We start from the raw sequence: 16,700 nt of genomic DNA, 5'->3' as shown, positions 1-16,700 counted from the left end.
ATTTGAATAATATATATAAACTATACATTACTAGTGCGTGTGGGCATGCGTGTGTGCGTGTGCGTGCGAAGAAACTTTTGAAATTTTAAAACTTCGGTTTATTTCACCATAACAGGCATAAATTACGTACAAAGAAAAAGTGGTAAGAAATACGTCAGTCTACATCGCGGTACAAGAGGAGAGAGAAATTTTTCCCTTTGATCATCTTACTATGAGATTTTGAACGGTATTTCTTTGACCCGTGTCGATTAAGGCAAGATAATTTTAGGTATTTTTAACTGAATGTTGTAAGCATTAGGGATTCTTATCCCTTCTCTCAGAGCATGAGAACCTGCTGAATTCAGCAGTTTTACAGAGCGCGTGCAGAAATAATTAAATAAAAATAGTGGAAATTTGATCGGAAAATAAGGGAAAATTTTAGAATGAAGTTACTGTGGGTTAAATTAAGATAAAAATTAGGAAATTAATTGCGATTTAAATTAGATTAAGAGATATCATTACATATATATGTATATATTAGATAATATATATATATATATATATATATATAACAAAGACAATATATATGTGTGTGTATGTCATATCAAGTAAAAGAATTTAACAAAGATTAATATGCACAGAAATTTTTAATTGCGGAAATCAGATTGGAATAAGAAAAATTCAGAATTAAGTATCACTTTATTCGTCCATGAATTATGATAGCGAGAAAGTAATTATGCTGTGGTTGAAAGCGAAAAGTATTTTTGTAAAAACGTCTTAATGTATGGCAAATTCCTTAAGGGGAAGCCTGGTTTTGCTTGCGCTGTATTTATGAATATGATTCACCAAGTTGTAAAATGAGATACAAGATTTAAAACGAGATACCTTACGATTAGTAAGACGCCACGATTTGATTATTGGTGACCTTTTCATTTTTCTTTTAAATTTTATTTTTTGTTGAAATTTTTGATAAAAAATTTTAATAAATTCATTCAATTATTTTACTATTAATTATTTTACTTTGAATATATAGTACTTTTATTGAATTTTTAGGTAAAAGCCTATACCATATCAAAGTGTATGTTTAATGACTTAAGTAGAAGAAAAAAGTTATAATTTCATGTAATTTTTTATCTTTTGGCATAATGGAATCTTATTTCATCACATATGACTAAATTCATTGTATTAAAAACATATTAAAGACAATTTTTTTCAGCGGATGCTTACATTTTTGGTTCGTGTAAGATAACAATGAAATATAGTGATCAAACTCATGGCACCTCTAAAATTTCGGGACAGCATTTTCAGAATCTAATCAATTCTCCCTAGTCACAGGAAATCGGCGCTGAAATAATGGAACGCATAAATTCTTCTCCGTACTTGAAATTGCGTACGATTTTTAATAAGAATGTCTAAAAACAATCCTTTAACTAACCTAGCGGGAATAGTCTAACTGAAACTTTCTCTCACAGTTTCTAATAAATGTACTTGTGTATTATCAGCCATAGGCTATTGATGAACAATTATTACGAAAGATCGATCTTTGTTGACACTTTTTACTGAATCTAGTGTGCGATCTTTGGCGATTTTTTTTTTGGCAATTAATAGCTAGGATGCGGTTAATACAGAAGTAGCAGAAAGCCGAAGGTATATTTTGGACGTCTTTATTCATGACCGATTAAAACCAGAATTTGACACGGAACTACAAGTGCAGTCACAAAATCATGTACCAAATTTGACATATTTAAGTCACTGCGTTTTTCAGTTATCGCGTTTAAATGCTTGTGAAAGAACAGACCGACAGATAATCAACTACTTGGCCGGATTTCATTCCGAATAAGATAAGGATTGCCGCTTTAGATGTTGCATCTGCGTACTAAATTTTATCCATCTAACTCTCTTCATTTCTATAATTATCGTGTTAACTTATATTTGGAAAGCCGGACAGTCTTTTACTAAATGGGTTTCGATCAGATAGCTGATAGAAATCTACAAATTGGAGTAGAGACCATATACCAAATTTCATCTGTCTAGTTCAAAGCATTTTTTGTGTTATCGTTTTCACAGATAGGCATAGTTCAAAAAATATGTTTTTCGGTCTCAGGGAGCTCTAAAATGCAGAGATTCGTCAAAATCTCGAATTCGAATCTTTTTGACTGTTACGATACTTTTCCTTTGTATACCTTGTATGCAAAAAAAGTAAAAAGGTAATAGAAATTAAAAGTTAACATGATAATTAAGAACAGCTCTTATAACCTATCGAAAACTAAGAATATATCAGGTTCGACATTTGCAGCAAACTGAGAGAACGTTCAAAACCATTGCAAAGGTGTTCTTTTACGTTACAAAAATTATTTTAATTTACAGAAAAATATGATGGGAGCTCTAAAATGCATGAAATGAAATGCAAACAGAAAATATCAAAAGCAAAACAAATACAAAATATTTTAGTGTTACTTTATGAAAGCCAGCAATGAAAAGAGAACTTCATTTATTTAATAAAATCTTTAATCGTATTCGATTTCTAATGATTGCATTTCTTTTTTTTATTATTATTATTTAGATGTAAGTATATCTTTTGAAAAATATGTTTTTGATTATGTTCTTAATCGGTACATCTTTTATAAAAACATGTTTTCGATATTAACTTATTTCCATATACACTGAATGGTCAAATTATTATGACCATCCCTCAATACAGTCTTTAAGCCGTAATACTGCTTGCATTCTTCTATGGCATAGATTCTGTGAGATGTTGTAGCTGGTAGGAGGAATTTGACCCCATATCCGATGAACTGCACTTTCCAAGAAATAGAAGAAATTTGGAAAGGCTAGATATTGTCTTTCGAATATAACTTGCGGAAAGAGTAACTTACTTAGAAATATTATCAGAATTGCGCATTTTTTCATGAAAATAAATTTATTTTACTCTCGTCTTTTTTAATTTACGTCATTTCAAAATATTACAAAAAAAATTGAGGAAGTAGTTAAATTTTGATTAAAGAAAACCATAAATGTACACGAAAATTGGCCACTTGTTACGGTATTGAGGCAATCTAGATAAAACTAATTTGAGCTTGGCGTTAGAAATTTCAGTTCAGATTAACAAATAACAATTCAAATAACACTTTCAGCCAAATGGTTACAGTTATCCACATTAACCGACATTTCATCAAACTAGCATGTCTTGAACTAAAATACTAATTCTTAATGCAATGAAATGAAGAATTTTAGTGCAATTTGATTAAAAATATTTCGTGCGGTGATCGGTGGAGTTTTTAAAATCAACAATATAACTAAAAATCCATATATTTAAATTCAATATTTTAAAATTGCAAGAACAAAAATATCAGTAACAAAATATATCCTAGTTTATTAATCTCTGACAAAAAAAATTAATAAGTTTCGAAAATGCATTTAGTCTATTGGTGTTACAAGTAAAGCCATACAAATGTATGAATTAGCAAAAGTCAAACGGCAACTTCTTATAGACCGGTTTATTCGGTTTATTGTATATGCAGTTTGCAGACTAATTAGAAACTTGAAGAAATAAGAGTGAAAGACGGTGATCAGTATCTAAATATCATTCAAAACGAAAGAAAACTTCATTAATTAAATCTAAAGTTTAATGCTGTCTATTTTGCAGATGTGTATATGTGAGTATATAAGCTTAATAGGAATTATTATATGTTTGAGACTTATTATTGACATATAGCAAAAGGCTATTTTCCTGAAATGATACTCATATAAATGAAGATAAAACAATTGCAAAGTGAGCAAATCTCAAAAGTAAAACTCATCTCAGTGTATATGAATTAATCTTATCATGTACCAATTCTGTTTCAGAGAGATTTTGCTTTGGAGAATGTCTTCGAGTGTGCATATTTTAAACAGACTCCTTTCTCATCACTTTTTAATAGAATATATTTCTAATAAAGATATGAAAGATCAATCCAGGTATAAAAAGTTTAAACTTAGATTATAGTCTGTAAAAGAGCTTATAGAGTTTTTTAAATATAAAGACATTTGTAAGACTTGTCAAATATTGAAGTCTCCTCTATAATATGTTAATGGCATTATTACCTCAAGATATTAAGCAGTATCTCTATATTATTGTTTGGTACTCTAAATACCATACAATATCATGAAAATATAACAATACTTTTGGGCATTTTGTGCTAATATGGAGAGGAATGATTTTGATTCCCCCCCCCCCTATATGATGCATATACATATTTTAATATGTGATATTTTCATAATCGAGCAAGTTCTTTGTACTTTGGGTATTCATATGTTCTTTCATATGATAATTTTTTGGACTATATTAAATCTTTTCATTATCAACAGTTTGAATAAAGACCAAACACTGGAACAATCTCTTAATATACCTGTCTTATCCAGGATCTTCTGAACAATGTGTAAGCTTTTCAATTTATCAATTTGGTGTTAATTTACATTGACTTTTAATTTATTCTGAGATATTTTATTAGCAATTAAGACTTCTTTACAGTGAATGTTGTTAAACTTATTTCATATGTCAAATTTGATTTTGTCTTATATTGATGTGAAATTCTTACGTTTTTTTCCTATTGATATGATACAAACTTTTTATTGCATTACTTAACCTTATAATAATTTTTATTTCCTTTTTATAGTTTATTTAAAACAGATTTCTTTACAATGCTAATATCATAAGTAAAAGATTAATGAAAAGCAACTGCCCTCAACTTTTCTGATCTTACATATAAAGCTTATTATTTTTTTTTTTATTATTGTTCTTAATTTTCTGTACTATTTATGAAGGGTTTTTAAGATTGCTGTTATTTTTTGCTCTTTAGTACTTAATCTTTAATGAGTTGCTGTTGCTTAAATCACTAAATATTTGAATTATATCTCTAAAGCGAACTATTCTCGTCTTTTCTGAAAGTAACTTTTAGCTGCAATGTTTTTGTTGTGATGTGACTTGTCTAATGAATCTCTCAAATTAAAGATGTCTAGCAATTTTATAAGGTTTAAAAAATGTTTATTTATATTTTTATAAATTTTTCTGACATTTCCACATTGAGAGTGCAACAATCTGTTGCACATACTGACTGAATCTTTTAACTGTTGTTTTCATGTGAAAATCATTTTCTACAAAACATATTTAACTAATGTGAAGCTAGAAACAAGAGGCATTTCAATACCATAAAGATTTCAGCTTCATGTTGCAAATGTGTGTGATAAAATTACATATGATAATAGAATACTATACTTTGGCCAACTCTGCCATATTGTAAAAAATACAAATTGCTCTTTACAAAGACAGTTAGTAAACACTCAGCAAATCAGTACATTCTTTTTGGTTTTTCTCCTCTCCCATCCACCAATCTAGTATTTATTATTATTATTATTCATTGGTCAACTCTCTTTAATATTTGCAAGTTTACCAATTTTATATGTATGTAATGTTGTCCTTTTGTCTTTTTTATTAAAATGAAAGGCTTGAATCTGGAGTTAAAATTAATTTTTGAATAATTAACACTAAAAACACTTTTGGAAAGATGTGAGAAATTGAGGATTGGGGTTTGCAGCATTAATATTTCTGAGTTATAACTGTCTTTCTGTTAAAAATCGTAATGAACTTTCGGCATGATAATAGTAACATTCTTTTTATTAAGTAATTATGGTAATGTGGATTTCTGCTGAAGAAGCAGAATTAATATTCTTCCATTATTTCAGTTTCTTATTTTCAAATGAAATTTTATCATCTCGGTATTTATAAATTTTGATTTTTTTTAATGCAAAAGCTTTTTAATTTTGAGAATTTTTCCTTTCTGTTTCTGTTCTGAGTTAATTATGGAAAAATTAATTAAATTATCATAAAATTCTTAATGTTTCTATATGGGCAGTTAAAAATTCCTTAATTGTAATGTTTTATCTTTGTTTCGAAATTAATATTCTTAGCAAATTACTTTACCTAAACATGTTAATTGAAACATGACTAGTAGCTTTATCTCAGATTATAGACAGAGCAGAAAGTTCTTTTTATTTAATACTCTTTCTGTAGTTCTAATAAAACTTGAATATCTGTGATTATAAATTTCAAAAATAATGTAATTTCTTTTAAATCAGAAATTAAAATATATACAAAGATCCTCTTGCGCATTACTTTCTTTTCACTTATATTAATTTTTAAGAAGTGGTTGTTTTTTCTTCCATTCAATGTAGAATGATTTTTCTGTGAATTTACAAGATGTAACTTTAAATGTAGATCTTTTGTAGGAATACTTCTTATTGTTGCATTCTGCTGATAGAACTTCAAGAAAATGTCTACTTGGTTTCTCTAATTATGATCCCTTGAGCCCCAAATTACCCCTCACTTAAAATTTGTTTGTGTATTATCTTGTAAATATAACTAGAATAATTTTGGTACAATTTGAACTGACAAGTGATTTATTGCAAGGAAGGTAAAAATCTAAATTCATTGGAGATGAAAATGATAGAGGGCTGAACATTTCATTTCCTTATAATTCACTTATTATTGGGAGGGGGAAAAAAAAAAAAAAAAGGTGAATCAAATTAGGTCTTCAGTGTGTCATCAAATGATTTTACCACCTTTAGGTTGAGTCAACCTTGTTAAGTAATAGAACTGAATTTAAGTGAATTATTGCTTCATATAAATTTTGTATAAAATTTATATGAAGCTAATTTATATGAATGATTGCTTGATATAAATTTTGCATTGAAAGTTTTTAGATTTTTGCTGTTGCTTAGATGTTGGTTGAAAAGTTATTTTCAACAAAGGGAAGGAGGTGAATCTATCTTAAAAGTTTCTAGAAAGTAGATTCTAATTCTAAATTTTAAAGAAAATAGATACTAAAATTAATCTACTTTCATCTTCTGATATACTAGTAAGATGTACTGCTTATTTACCCTTACATGAGAATATTTGACATATCTGAAATAGGTTAAGAAATCTTAAGAGTGGGAGCATTCCTCTATATAAAAAGAAAATTTTCTTTTTAGTTTGTTTCAGGATCTTCTATGAAATTGCTAATGCAAAAATTCTACAGTTAAAGTGTTTTTAGTAGTTCAAGGAACAGTTTTCACTTTCTCAGCAAAAAAGTGCAATTTTTTTTTATTAGTTTTTACTTATTGCCTAAAAAAAATTTATGTCAATCATATTTTATCAATTGTAAAAATTTTATAAATAAGCTAGGAAGTTACAGGTTAAATATTTGATTACAAACGACTTATCTCTTATTATTATTTGACATTTGATATAAATATAGAAAATCCTGAATGACTGATTTAAAAATTAGTAAGAAAGTGTTTATGTACTGTAAAGCTCCATTAAATATTACTTTTAATCAATTAGCTATTTTTTCCCTCTAATATTTCCACTCATAATAAACATTTATAGTTTTGAAAGCAAATGGTGCAATTTGAGTGAAAAGAGCATTTTTCATAGGAAGGTAGCATCATAATAATATTAGCCGTGCTTCATTGCTTTCTGTGTTGGGATTTGTCACTATTAGTGTAAGGTATTGTAAAATATCTCCATGATGATATTTTAAATACCATAAAAATATTCTTGAATTTTCTGGGTTAATAGAGTCTAACAAGTTTGGTATAATAGAGCAAAGATAAATTAAATTTAATATATTTATTAAAAGACAAGGTTTATTATAAATTCCAAAGTATAATTCAGTAAAAAAGAAAGACTGCAAATTTTATATGATAATTGTTCAATAAACATAATTCTCCATTCAGATTTGAAGGAGTTTTTATATTCTAAGAGATAACAAAGAACAATGACTACAGAAAATAAAAACTTAAATAATCTCTTATAAACAGAAAAAAGGGATCTTGTGTTTAATTGATCAAAATATGCCAAATGACATAAATTAAAATTTTAAAAAATCATTGTTATAAACTGCATTTGAAAACATTTCCTAGATAAAAAATAATAATAATCATAATTTTTCTGTGAATTGAATAGATTTACTAGTTAAAAAGGACTCATGTAAAGCTTACTGATAAATCTAATTTTTTTAAAAATTACATTGAATTATGTTATTGCTCTACTTGTGATTTCAGGTTATTTATATCAAAATGATGGTTTATTCATATCTAGCTATATTTATTGCTTATAGACATATTATACCTTTTTGAATTGAATAATTTTGTACTTAAAATGTAGTAAAAATCATGTAATAAATTATGACCTCAAATTTGCTAATTATAACACACTCTGAAGGAATAAAATTGAAGATTGGGTGGAATATAGCAAAATTTAAATGATTTAGATCTTTTGTGAACAAATTGCTCATTAAAATAATGCTAAAATAAGATGATATTACAAATGAATTATATTACGTACATACCTCATTGATATTTAAAATTATCAAATTATAATTGTAACTCTGTCCATGATTTTTATTTGTATTTAAAATATCAGAGTATGATATTTGCAGTTTGAAAAAAATATAAATTTTATACTATTTTCATGCTGAATTAATTAAAATTGATTTATTTAAGCATATAAGTGAATTGAAGCTGTGTTAAATTGATTTTTTTATTAAATATTCAAATGAAATCCACCTTCCTTCTGTAAAAGGGATATGAGTGATAATATTTAAGAAATCCTACATTAAACAATCTAAGAAACATTTTTTCAACTGTTTATTATAAGGCAAAATTAAATATTCATGTAATGTAAGGTATAAATATTCATGTATGTGTGTGTGCATGTGTGTGATGTTTTTTTCAAACTCTTATGATATTTTTTTTAAATCGTTAAATCAATATACTACATAAGCCAAACATTTGGAACTAAAACTTTATGTATCACTTTCTAGTAATTTGAAAGTAATTTATAATAAAGAATCATATATTTTTTTAGAGTATGAGATATCCTTCTTCAAATATCTTACCAGGTTTTATTTTTAAGTGTTAAATTTTCTTATATTTTGTTAATGATTTCTAGCATGTATTTTTGAGATACAATGTTAGTTCTCAATATATGTATGCTCTTTAGATCATGCTGAACTGTAAGCAGTGGTATTAGACTGTATTTAAAAAGAAAGAATACTTACCATCTAAATGAAAATAAATTACTGTATTCTAGATGTAAAAATAACTTATTTTATTGCTTTGATGTATATTTTATTTGGGATCAAAGTAGATTAATCTATTAGCAAAACATCTAGATTATTCATTGGAGTATTCATTTTCAAAAAACAGATATTATTATGCTGTAATTATTTTTTTATCATTTTTAAAACATTAGTGTAAGTTATTTTTTTATATAAGATGAACATACTAATTTCCAGTTTTAAAATTTTTGATGGTTATGATTACCAGACTAAAATTACTTCTAGAAATCAATTTAATTGGATTGATATTTACTATAAATGTTATGTTATATGTTGAGCAGGACTATGCTGCAATATCTCTGTTTGCAGTTTTTGTTTTCTCATCTTTTTACTTCATATTTAAATTATTTTTTATTCTCTTAATTTTTTATTAATGTTTTTATATCATGTTAACTGTTTCATGAAAATCTGTCATACCCAAATGTGTAAATAATTAAAACAAACAATATTATTAGCTAATATAGTTAGCTTTTAAAGAAATATTATTGAAATCTTTTTAACCTTAAACTAAACAGAGAATACTTAATTCTAGCCTTATATATTTGTTGCTGATCTCCCAATCAATAGTAACTTTCATGTGCATTAGCAATTTTATGGATTACATAAGATTAAAGATTTCGTGAGTATAATTATATAAAATTGAATGTGCATGTATATTTCTTCTTATATTGGCTTATATTTTTAAAATATGCTGCATTCAAATGTTTTTTTAAAATCTGTATTAGTCTTGGAATTTAAGAATTTATGGAAGTTAAAAATGTAATTATATATATGAATTATTTTTTCTTAATATTCATTTTGCATATTCACATATAAAAATTAAATGACAGTTTTTTATTAAGCAATCGTCTCAGTTCCTGAATCGCAATTTCAAACACTTAATCTCGTGAACATTTGTGAATTATTGCCAGGGATCAAACATTCTCACATTAGTATGATATAAGATATTCAGGGAATTGAGTTCATTATCTAGCCATCATTCAAAATTATCAAGTCTCATTCCGTATGTATTTTCAAAACTGGGTGTTTATTAAAACAATTAAATCAAATGAAGGTTTAAAGAGAAAAGAAACACAAGATCAAAATAGTGTGAATGACCAATATTATAGCTTATTTACTTGTAGGCATTTCTTTTTCTTATACATATTTTATAAAACTTTAAATATGTGAATATCTAAGCATGAAAATTGAATTTCGAAAGTATCAAAAAATTTTTTACTCTTGTGTTTTTGTTGCATTGTTGATTCTATAATGAGCTTCATTAAAATATTTGCTTGCCAATTATTCAATATGCACATCATCTTCAACTGCCAGAAAAATTGTGCATCAGTATAAAATTTTATAAATTTTTTAAAGGAATGAAGAATACCAGAAATATAATGAGATATTTATTCAACAAGCTTCTAGAAGAATGATTCTGTCTGTCTTTGATTTTCTTTCAATATTTCTTTACAATCAAAACATTTAGCCTGTTTTTTCCTTACAAGATCCAAGGTCCTATTCTTTAATTCGAGGAGGAATATTTTTAAAAGAAAGAAATTTGTAAGGAAGAGTACAGTGGCATTCAATCCAAAATAATGCTTTTAAACCTTCCAGCCGTTTAAATAGCTTGCCACTCTAACGTGTTTAATATAATTGTTTACGATACTGTATCCGTTAATGCGTATTGTAAAAACTTTTTCGGGACTAACGTTTATGCTGCGTATTTTCTGCTTTTACAAAACCTCTAACTGTAATACTTGAACTATTATGTGATTTTCAATGGGAAGCAAGAAAGATGCTTCAGTGCAATTTATAAGCTGTTAGAACAAACTTATAATGCTTGAGAAGAGTTCCTTAGTACAACTAACACTAATACAAAAGTATCAGGAGGTAAAAACGTACGCATTCATTACAAAAAAAAAAAAAAAAAAATTCTATTTATTCAAAATTTATCAATATTATTCACAATATTGTCAAAATTTTATAGTTTCAACAAACTATTGTAAGATAAAACAATTGTTCATGCCTTTGCTTTAAGTTTAGTAAAAACAATTAAATGCGAAATCCAAAGCTTAAGATGAAAATTTGGCGCATTTTTAGACGACACGGAATAGAAGACTCCCCCGTCTCCCCCCACCACCACCACCACCAAAAAAAAACATTTGAGCAAGGAAAGTTTATATTCCAAAATGTCAGAAAAGAAAACTCTACAAACCCAATAAGGGAATTGAATTTAATTGTCAATTTTTTACCCTTTGTTTTAAATTGTTATAGCACAAATAAATGAAAGATTTAAAAATAAAATTTAATATAAATTCATCACTGATATAAAAAAATATAGGAAAAACGTGCTTTTGAAACCCTACCAAAAATATCGTAGAGCCTTATAACGAAGGTGTGAATCAAGACTTCATTCAATAAATGAATTTATGATGATTGATAATGACCAAAGAATTTAAACAATACATAAGACATGTTGCAATACATATTAAATAATTATTATAAGGAGCCTTTTCCAAAGATATTAACTGTATTTTAATTATTTTTGCCATCCAGTTATTAAAACGAATGCATAACGTTCTTTCAATAAATGAAAATTAATTAAAAATTATCTCCGATTAAGCATGAGTGAAAATCCGTTAAATACCCAGCTGATATCAAGCATTAAAAAGAAAAACTGCTAAAAATTGCAATTTTTCAAATAGAAATTAGATATATATCACGAATTTTTGTTTGCTCATATAGACTAGTAAATAAAAATTTGCATATTTAAACGAATCAGTTTTCATCAAGTATGTTTATTTTGAATAAGTTTGAAAAATAGTCTAGGATCCCAAAACTTTTTTACATCCAAACCCCTTTATATAGATGGCCTGACCTGAGTGAACTGTATCGTATTACTGAAATAGAAAAATTCTCATAGTAAAGTTGATGTAGAGAATAAAATCATGAATCTCAGGATTCACTTACTATTTTATTAATGAATAATATAATATAGAATAAAATTTCCCAGAATTCAAATGCATTTTTTATATTAAAAATCCTTTTTAATTATGAAACTGTATGAATTTATCATATAAACAACCATTTAAACATATATCATATGCTAAATTTTTTTTTTTTTAATTTAAAACCTTATCTGCTAATTCTGAGTGGCAAAAACACTCGGATTTTATTGTCTTTTATTCAACGCAGATCAGATTTACAAGAATTTGCCTATATAACAGTGTTATAAGCGCATAGTATTAAAGTGTTGTAAATTTTAATTACATTTATTTATCCTATTCTTAGTAGGTGGCTGTAGCTTTTATAAAAGCTTAACATTACCCATGTAATTATTTTTCACTATTATTTTTATTTTGAGTACAGCTTGCAATTATATAAAAGCAATAATAAAATTATTTTTCTTATATGCATCCTTACTATTTAGCTATTTTATTCTTTTATAAATCTTGAAATTGCAGATTTTTAGTTGGAAGATTATGATGTTAAATAGCGTCTTTACGCTATTTAACATCATAATCTTCCAACAGGCTGCTTTTCTACCAAAGTGAGAATAGAATTGTTATGAAATTTGAAAAATTAATATGATCAGATATAAAGCAACTGTCATTTGCTTAAAATAATTATTAACTTCTTATCATTAGCTTTGCTTGTTTATTAATGTTCATATTCAATACCTCAAATATTTTTATTTCCACTGTAGGTTCAAGATCTGTAAAGCTCAGTCTGACCTAATGCCTGATTTGAAAACTGTACTTTCCTTCTTATCAGCATAAGACATTGGTAACTATTTAGCCATTTTTATTACATCCCAAATTCCATTCCATTACCTCCAAATCAACTCAACACAAAGGCTGTGGAATCATATGATAGCCCTAGAAATTGTTTCATGTAAGAACTGAAAACAATTATGCATTTCAGCCTTTTTAAGAATCTCTAAATTTCATCATTTATATTGATTTGCATTTTAATATTTTAAATGCATGCTTTTTTTTATTGAAATATGTAATTTTTAAAATGGATATCTTTACTTATATAATTCAGCATTATTATAATTAAAAGTAGCGTGTCTATAATAGAGCAAGTTTATATAAAAGTTGCTCATTTTTAAATGAATGTTTAATTTATATTTACAATTTATGGTTACTTGAAATAAAAGTTGACACACAATTTATTTTGATTTTTTTTTTCGGTTTTTAGAACTTTGACTAATTTATTATATGTTCGGTTTTTTTTTTTTTTTTTTTTTTCTGATGGAATGTTTTTTTTTTTACTTTTTATATAATTTTCAATAGTTTGTTTCATACAATCATTTGTAAATATGTATGTTAAATAATAATTTGTTTAATAAGAGGTAATAATTTGTTAGATTATAATATGTATGTTAGATATACATTTGTTATGTATGTATGTTAGATTCAGTGCCTTAAAAATTACAAATTATTCCTCAACATTTAAAAGAGTTTGATGTTATTTTTGTTTTCAGAGGGTTATTAATTTTTAAGTACAGTTTATCAAAATGAATAGTTATTTTTAATATGGATCTGAAATAAAATACTTTTCAATGCAAAACGATCTAAATGACCAGCTCACTTTTGAAAGAGGTGCCATACAAAAGAAAATGGTTTATTTAGAATTAAAACAAAGATTAGACTGTCATATTATGCACAATTTGATGGCAGTTTTGAGGTGGGTTTTTTTTTTTTTTTTGTCATGTTTTGATTACAGAAAGATTATTAATTCGAAAAACATTTCTTTACATGTACCTACAAGATATTGAGACGTGAAATTAGTGTTCACAATTCAGATTCCTTGCTAATAAATGCTTATGCGACTGCTTTAAAAAAAAAAAGTTGAATTTTATACGACTTATACCGCTTCTAAATGATTATTATAATGACCTTGAATTTTTGATATTACTTATCTTCCTTAAATTTTGATTCCAGTCTTTTAATAGTATTATATCACAATACCATCTGTTATCTATTATATTTGAGTTTTGCTTTAAATTTGCGAAATGCAAATTTAATTGCTTTAATGTTTACAAATTCTACTTTAATATTATATTCAGAATTCTCTCTGTAAAACTGAATTTTGTATTTTTACTCCTTAAAAAATTCACACCTAAAAAGGCATTCTTGTTTCTTTTGGGTTTTTTTATTCAAAAGTCTATCAGATATACGTTTGCAAGAATTTATTTACTAATGGCTTTTTTTTTCTTCTTTTTTTCTTAATTGATTTTTATGTTTGCTTGTTAGAATATATATGCAAAATACTTTGTCAAATATGTAGATGTTTAACATTAAACACTTCTTTAGGAAACCGCAGTTCATGAGGACTTTCTTCTTTAACTGATGTTGGTCCTGTTCTGTTTACACAAACAGATGTGTTTACTGCTTATCCCCACAGTTTTAGGAAATTTCCTGCCTAAATCGTGCATCTTGCACTTTTCACAACAGTTCTGTTTTTCTGCTCTGCTGCTTCATTTTGCTCAGGCATGGGGGGAGGGCATTTACATACAAAATGAGATTCCTGATCTTTCAAGAATACTCTTCCCTGATAAATTTTGTTCCTCCCCTATACCATTACTTATTACTTCTTTATTTGTATGCCCCAAATTCTTCGCTTTTAAAAAAAAAGTTTGAAGGTAGAGACTTCATTCTTAGATTGTATCAAAAATACCTTAAGGTACTCAATGAAATCTTCTTTGAAGTATACTTAGTACCTACTGTCACTTAAAGACTGTTGCTGCATGAGACCACATACATCTATGTAAAACATAATTTTGCAGCTGTGTGGCACAAGAGCAAAAGAGGCAAAAAAAATTTCCCTTCAGTGATTTTACTATGAGATTTTGATAGGGATTTCTTTTACACGTGCCGACTTAGGAAAGGGAATATTGGGTATCTTTAAAAGAATGTTGTAAGCATTAGGGATTTTTATCCTTTTGCTTGAAGCATGAGAAAATACTTAAGTAATCAGTTTTCTAGAGCATGTGTAGAATTAATTACATAAAAAAAGTGGGAAATGGCTCGTGAAATAAGAGAACATTTCAGAATGAAGTTAATATAAGCTAATTTAAAATAAAAATTAGGAAATTAACTAAGATTCAATTTAAATTTTAAAATAATATTACATCCTTATGTATCTATCTATCAATCTGATTTTGTGGGCCTTCTTTTTCTTGTTCCAAAAGGATATCAGCTTTGTTTACCAAAGCAACATCCATTGCATATTTCTTTATTTTTTGTGGCACTTTTTTGGTGTCACTTATCCTTCATGTAACAGTTGCAAGGATTGGACTGCTCAAGACATCTGCATCTGCAGACACATCGGGATATCTTGATGCATTTCTAATGTATGGCATCCATGCACTATAATTATATCATCTCCTAAGAAAGGACATTCATTATTTTTAATGCATGGAGCTTAAAATCCTCACTTAACGTCTAACTATTATAAAAAGAGGTTTTTACTAATGCCATGAACATACCATAGTTCTTTGTAAAAAGATATCTGTCCCTCTAGGTATTAAATTTTATTTCCACATTCACAGTTTCACATACTTGATTGCAGTAAATATGGCTGACTGCAGAGTGCGATTTGGTCATGTTCGCATACAGCATTTAACTGATCGATGCTGGCAGTGGCGTTATATATTGTGGTTGGTTTCGGTCTGGCCAATTTCATTTTCTGAACAGATGGACGTCATAGCGAAACTACTCCATGACAAATAGGTAGAGTAGCTTGATCTATTTGACATTAAAAATGATTTAAGAGCTTACAAAATCTCTAAAGTTCTGAATATAAGAGACAAATTAATATAATGTTTTTATTCATAACCTGTTATAATGCCGAAATGAAATAAAAGAATTTAAAAATTTATTCAAAAATATATTTGACAATAAATGTGATAAAATTTTTTGTGAAGTAATTAATCAGTGATTTCTGTAATGTTTCCTCTTTTGAATGTTATAACTCATTATAATGCTAAGTTAAATAATAGGAAAACTGCTGTTTTATTTCTATTTGTCAAAAGCGATTGTTTAGAATGCATACATGAATAAAATGATTGTAAATGACACTAATTTTTTTAAATACTGTTCTTTTTCTGGCTCAGTTTTATTAGCAGAATATCAAACTTGCTTAATGAATCTTTCCTGCTTTAAAAAATTTTTATGTACTTATTATAAGCTTAATACTTACATATAACCTGCAAATGTGCAATCCATAAATGAGTGCTCCTATTAATTTAATTTTTATATATAAATATTACAATTGCTATTAAGATTATTATTCTTTAATCATTTCAGTAAATGAAAATTATTTCAAATTTAAATAATTTTAGATAAATGCTGTCTTAATAAAATATTTATAATGAGTTACATGGAAACATTTAGCCCATTTACTCACTGAAATCTATTAATGTCTAATTATTATTACATATGAATAATTTTGTACTGTGTCAATTGTTATATAAATCAAATGAGAAGATTTTACAAGTTACATTAGTAAAAATTCAAATTCATTTAAAGTAAATCTTTAACAATTCATTATGTATTTACCTAACAATAATCAAAATTGTTGTTCATTTTT

General features: G+C 26.7%; 1 long non-coding RNA gene across 1 annotated transcript; it reads left to right on the top strand.

Moving 5' to 3' along the window:
- Positions 1 to 3,508: 3,508 nt before the first annotated feature.
- Positions 3,509 to 13,140, top strand: LOC129960862 (uncharacterized). The gene is made up of 3 exons (XR_008783706.1): positions 3,509 to 3,635; positions 4,327 to 4,397; positions 12,808 to 13,140. It is a non-coding gene; the product is annotated as an uncharacterized LOC129960862 (long non-coding RNA).
- Positions 13,141 to 16,700: the final 3,560 nt, after the last annotated feature.

This window comes from Argiope bruennichi, chromosome X2, assembly GCF_947563725.1.
Source record: "Argiope bruennichi chromosome X2, qqArgBrue1.1, whole genome shotgun sequence".
Lineage (NCBI taxonomy): Eukaryota > Metazoa > Arthropoda > Arachnida > Araneae > Araneidae > Argiope > Argiope bruennichi.
Note: the sequence above shows the minus strand (reverse complement) of the source record. Positions and strands in the feature narration are given on the sequence as shown.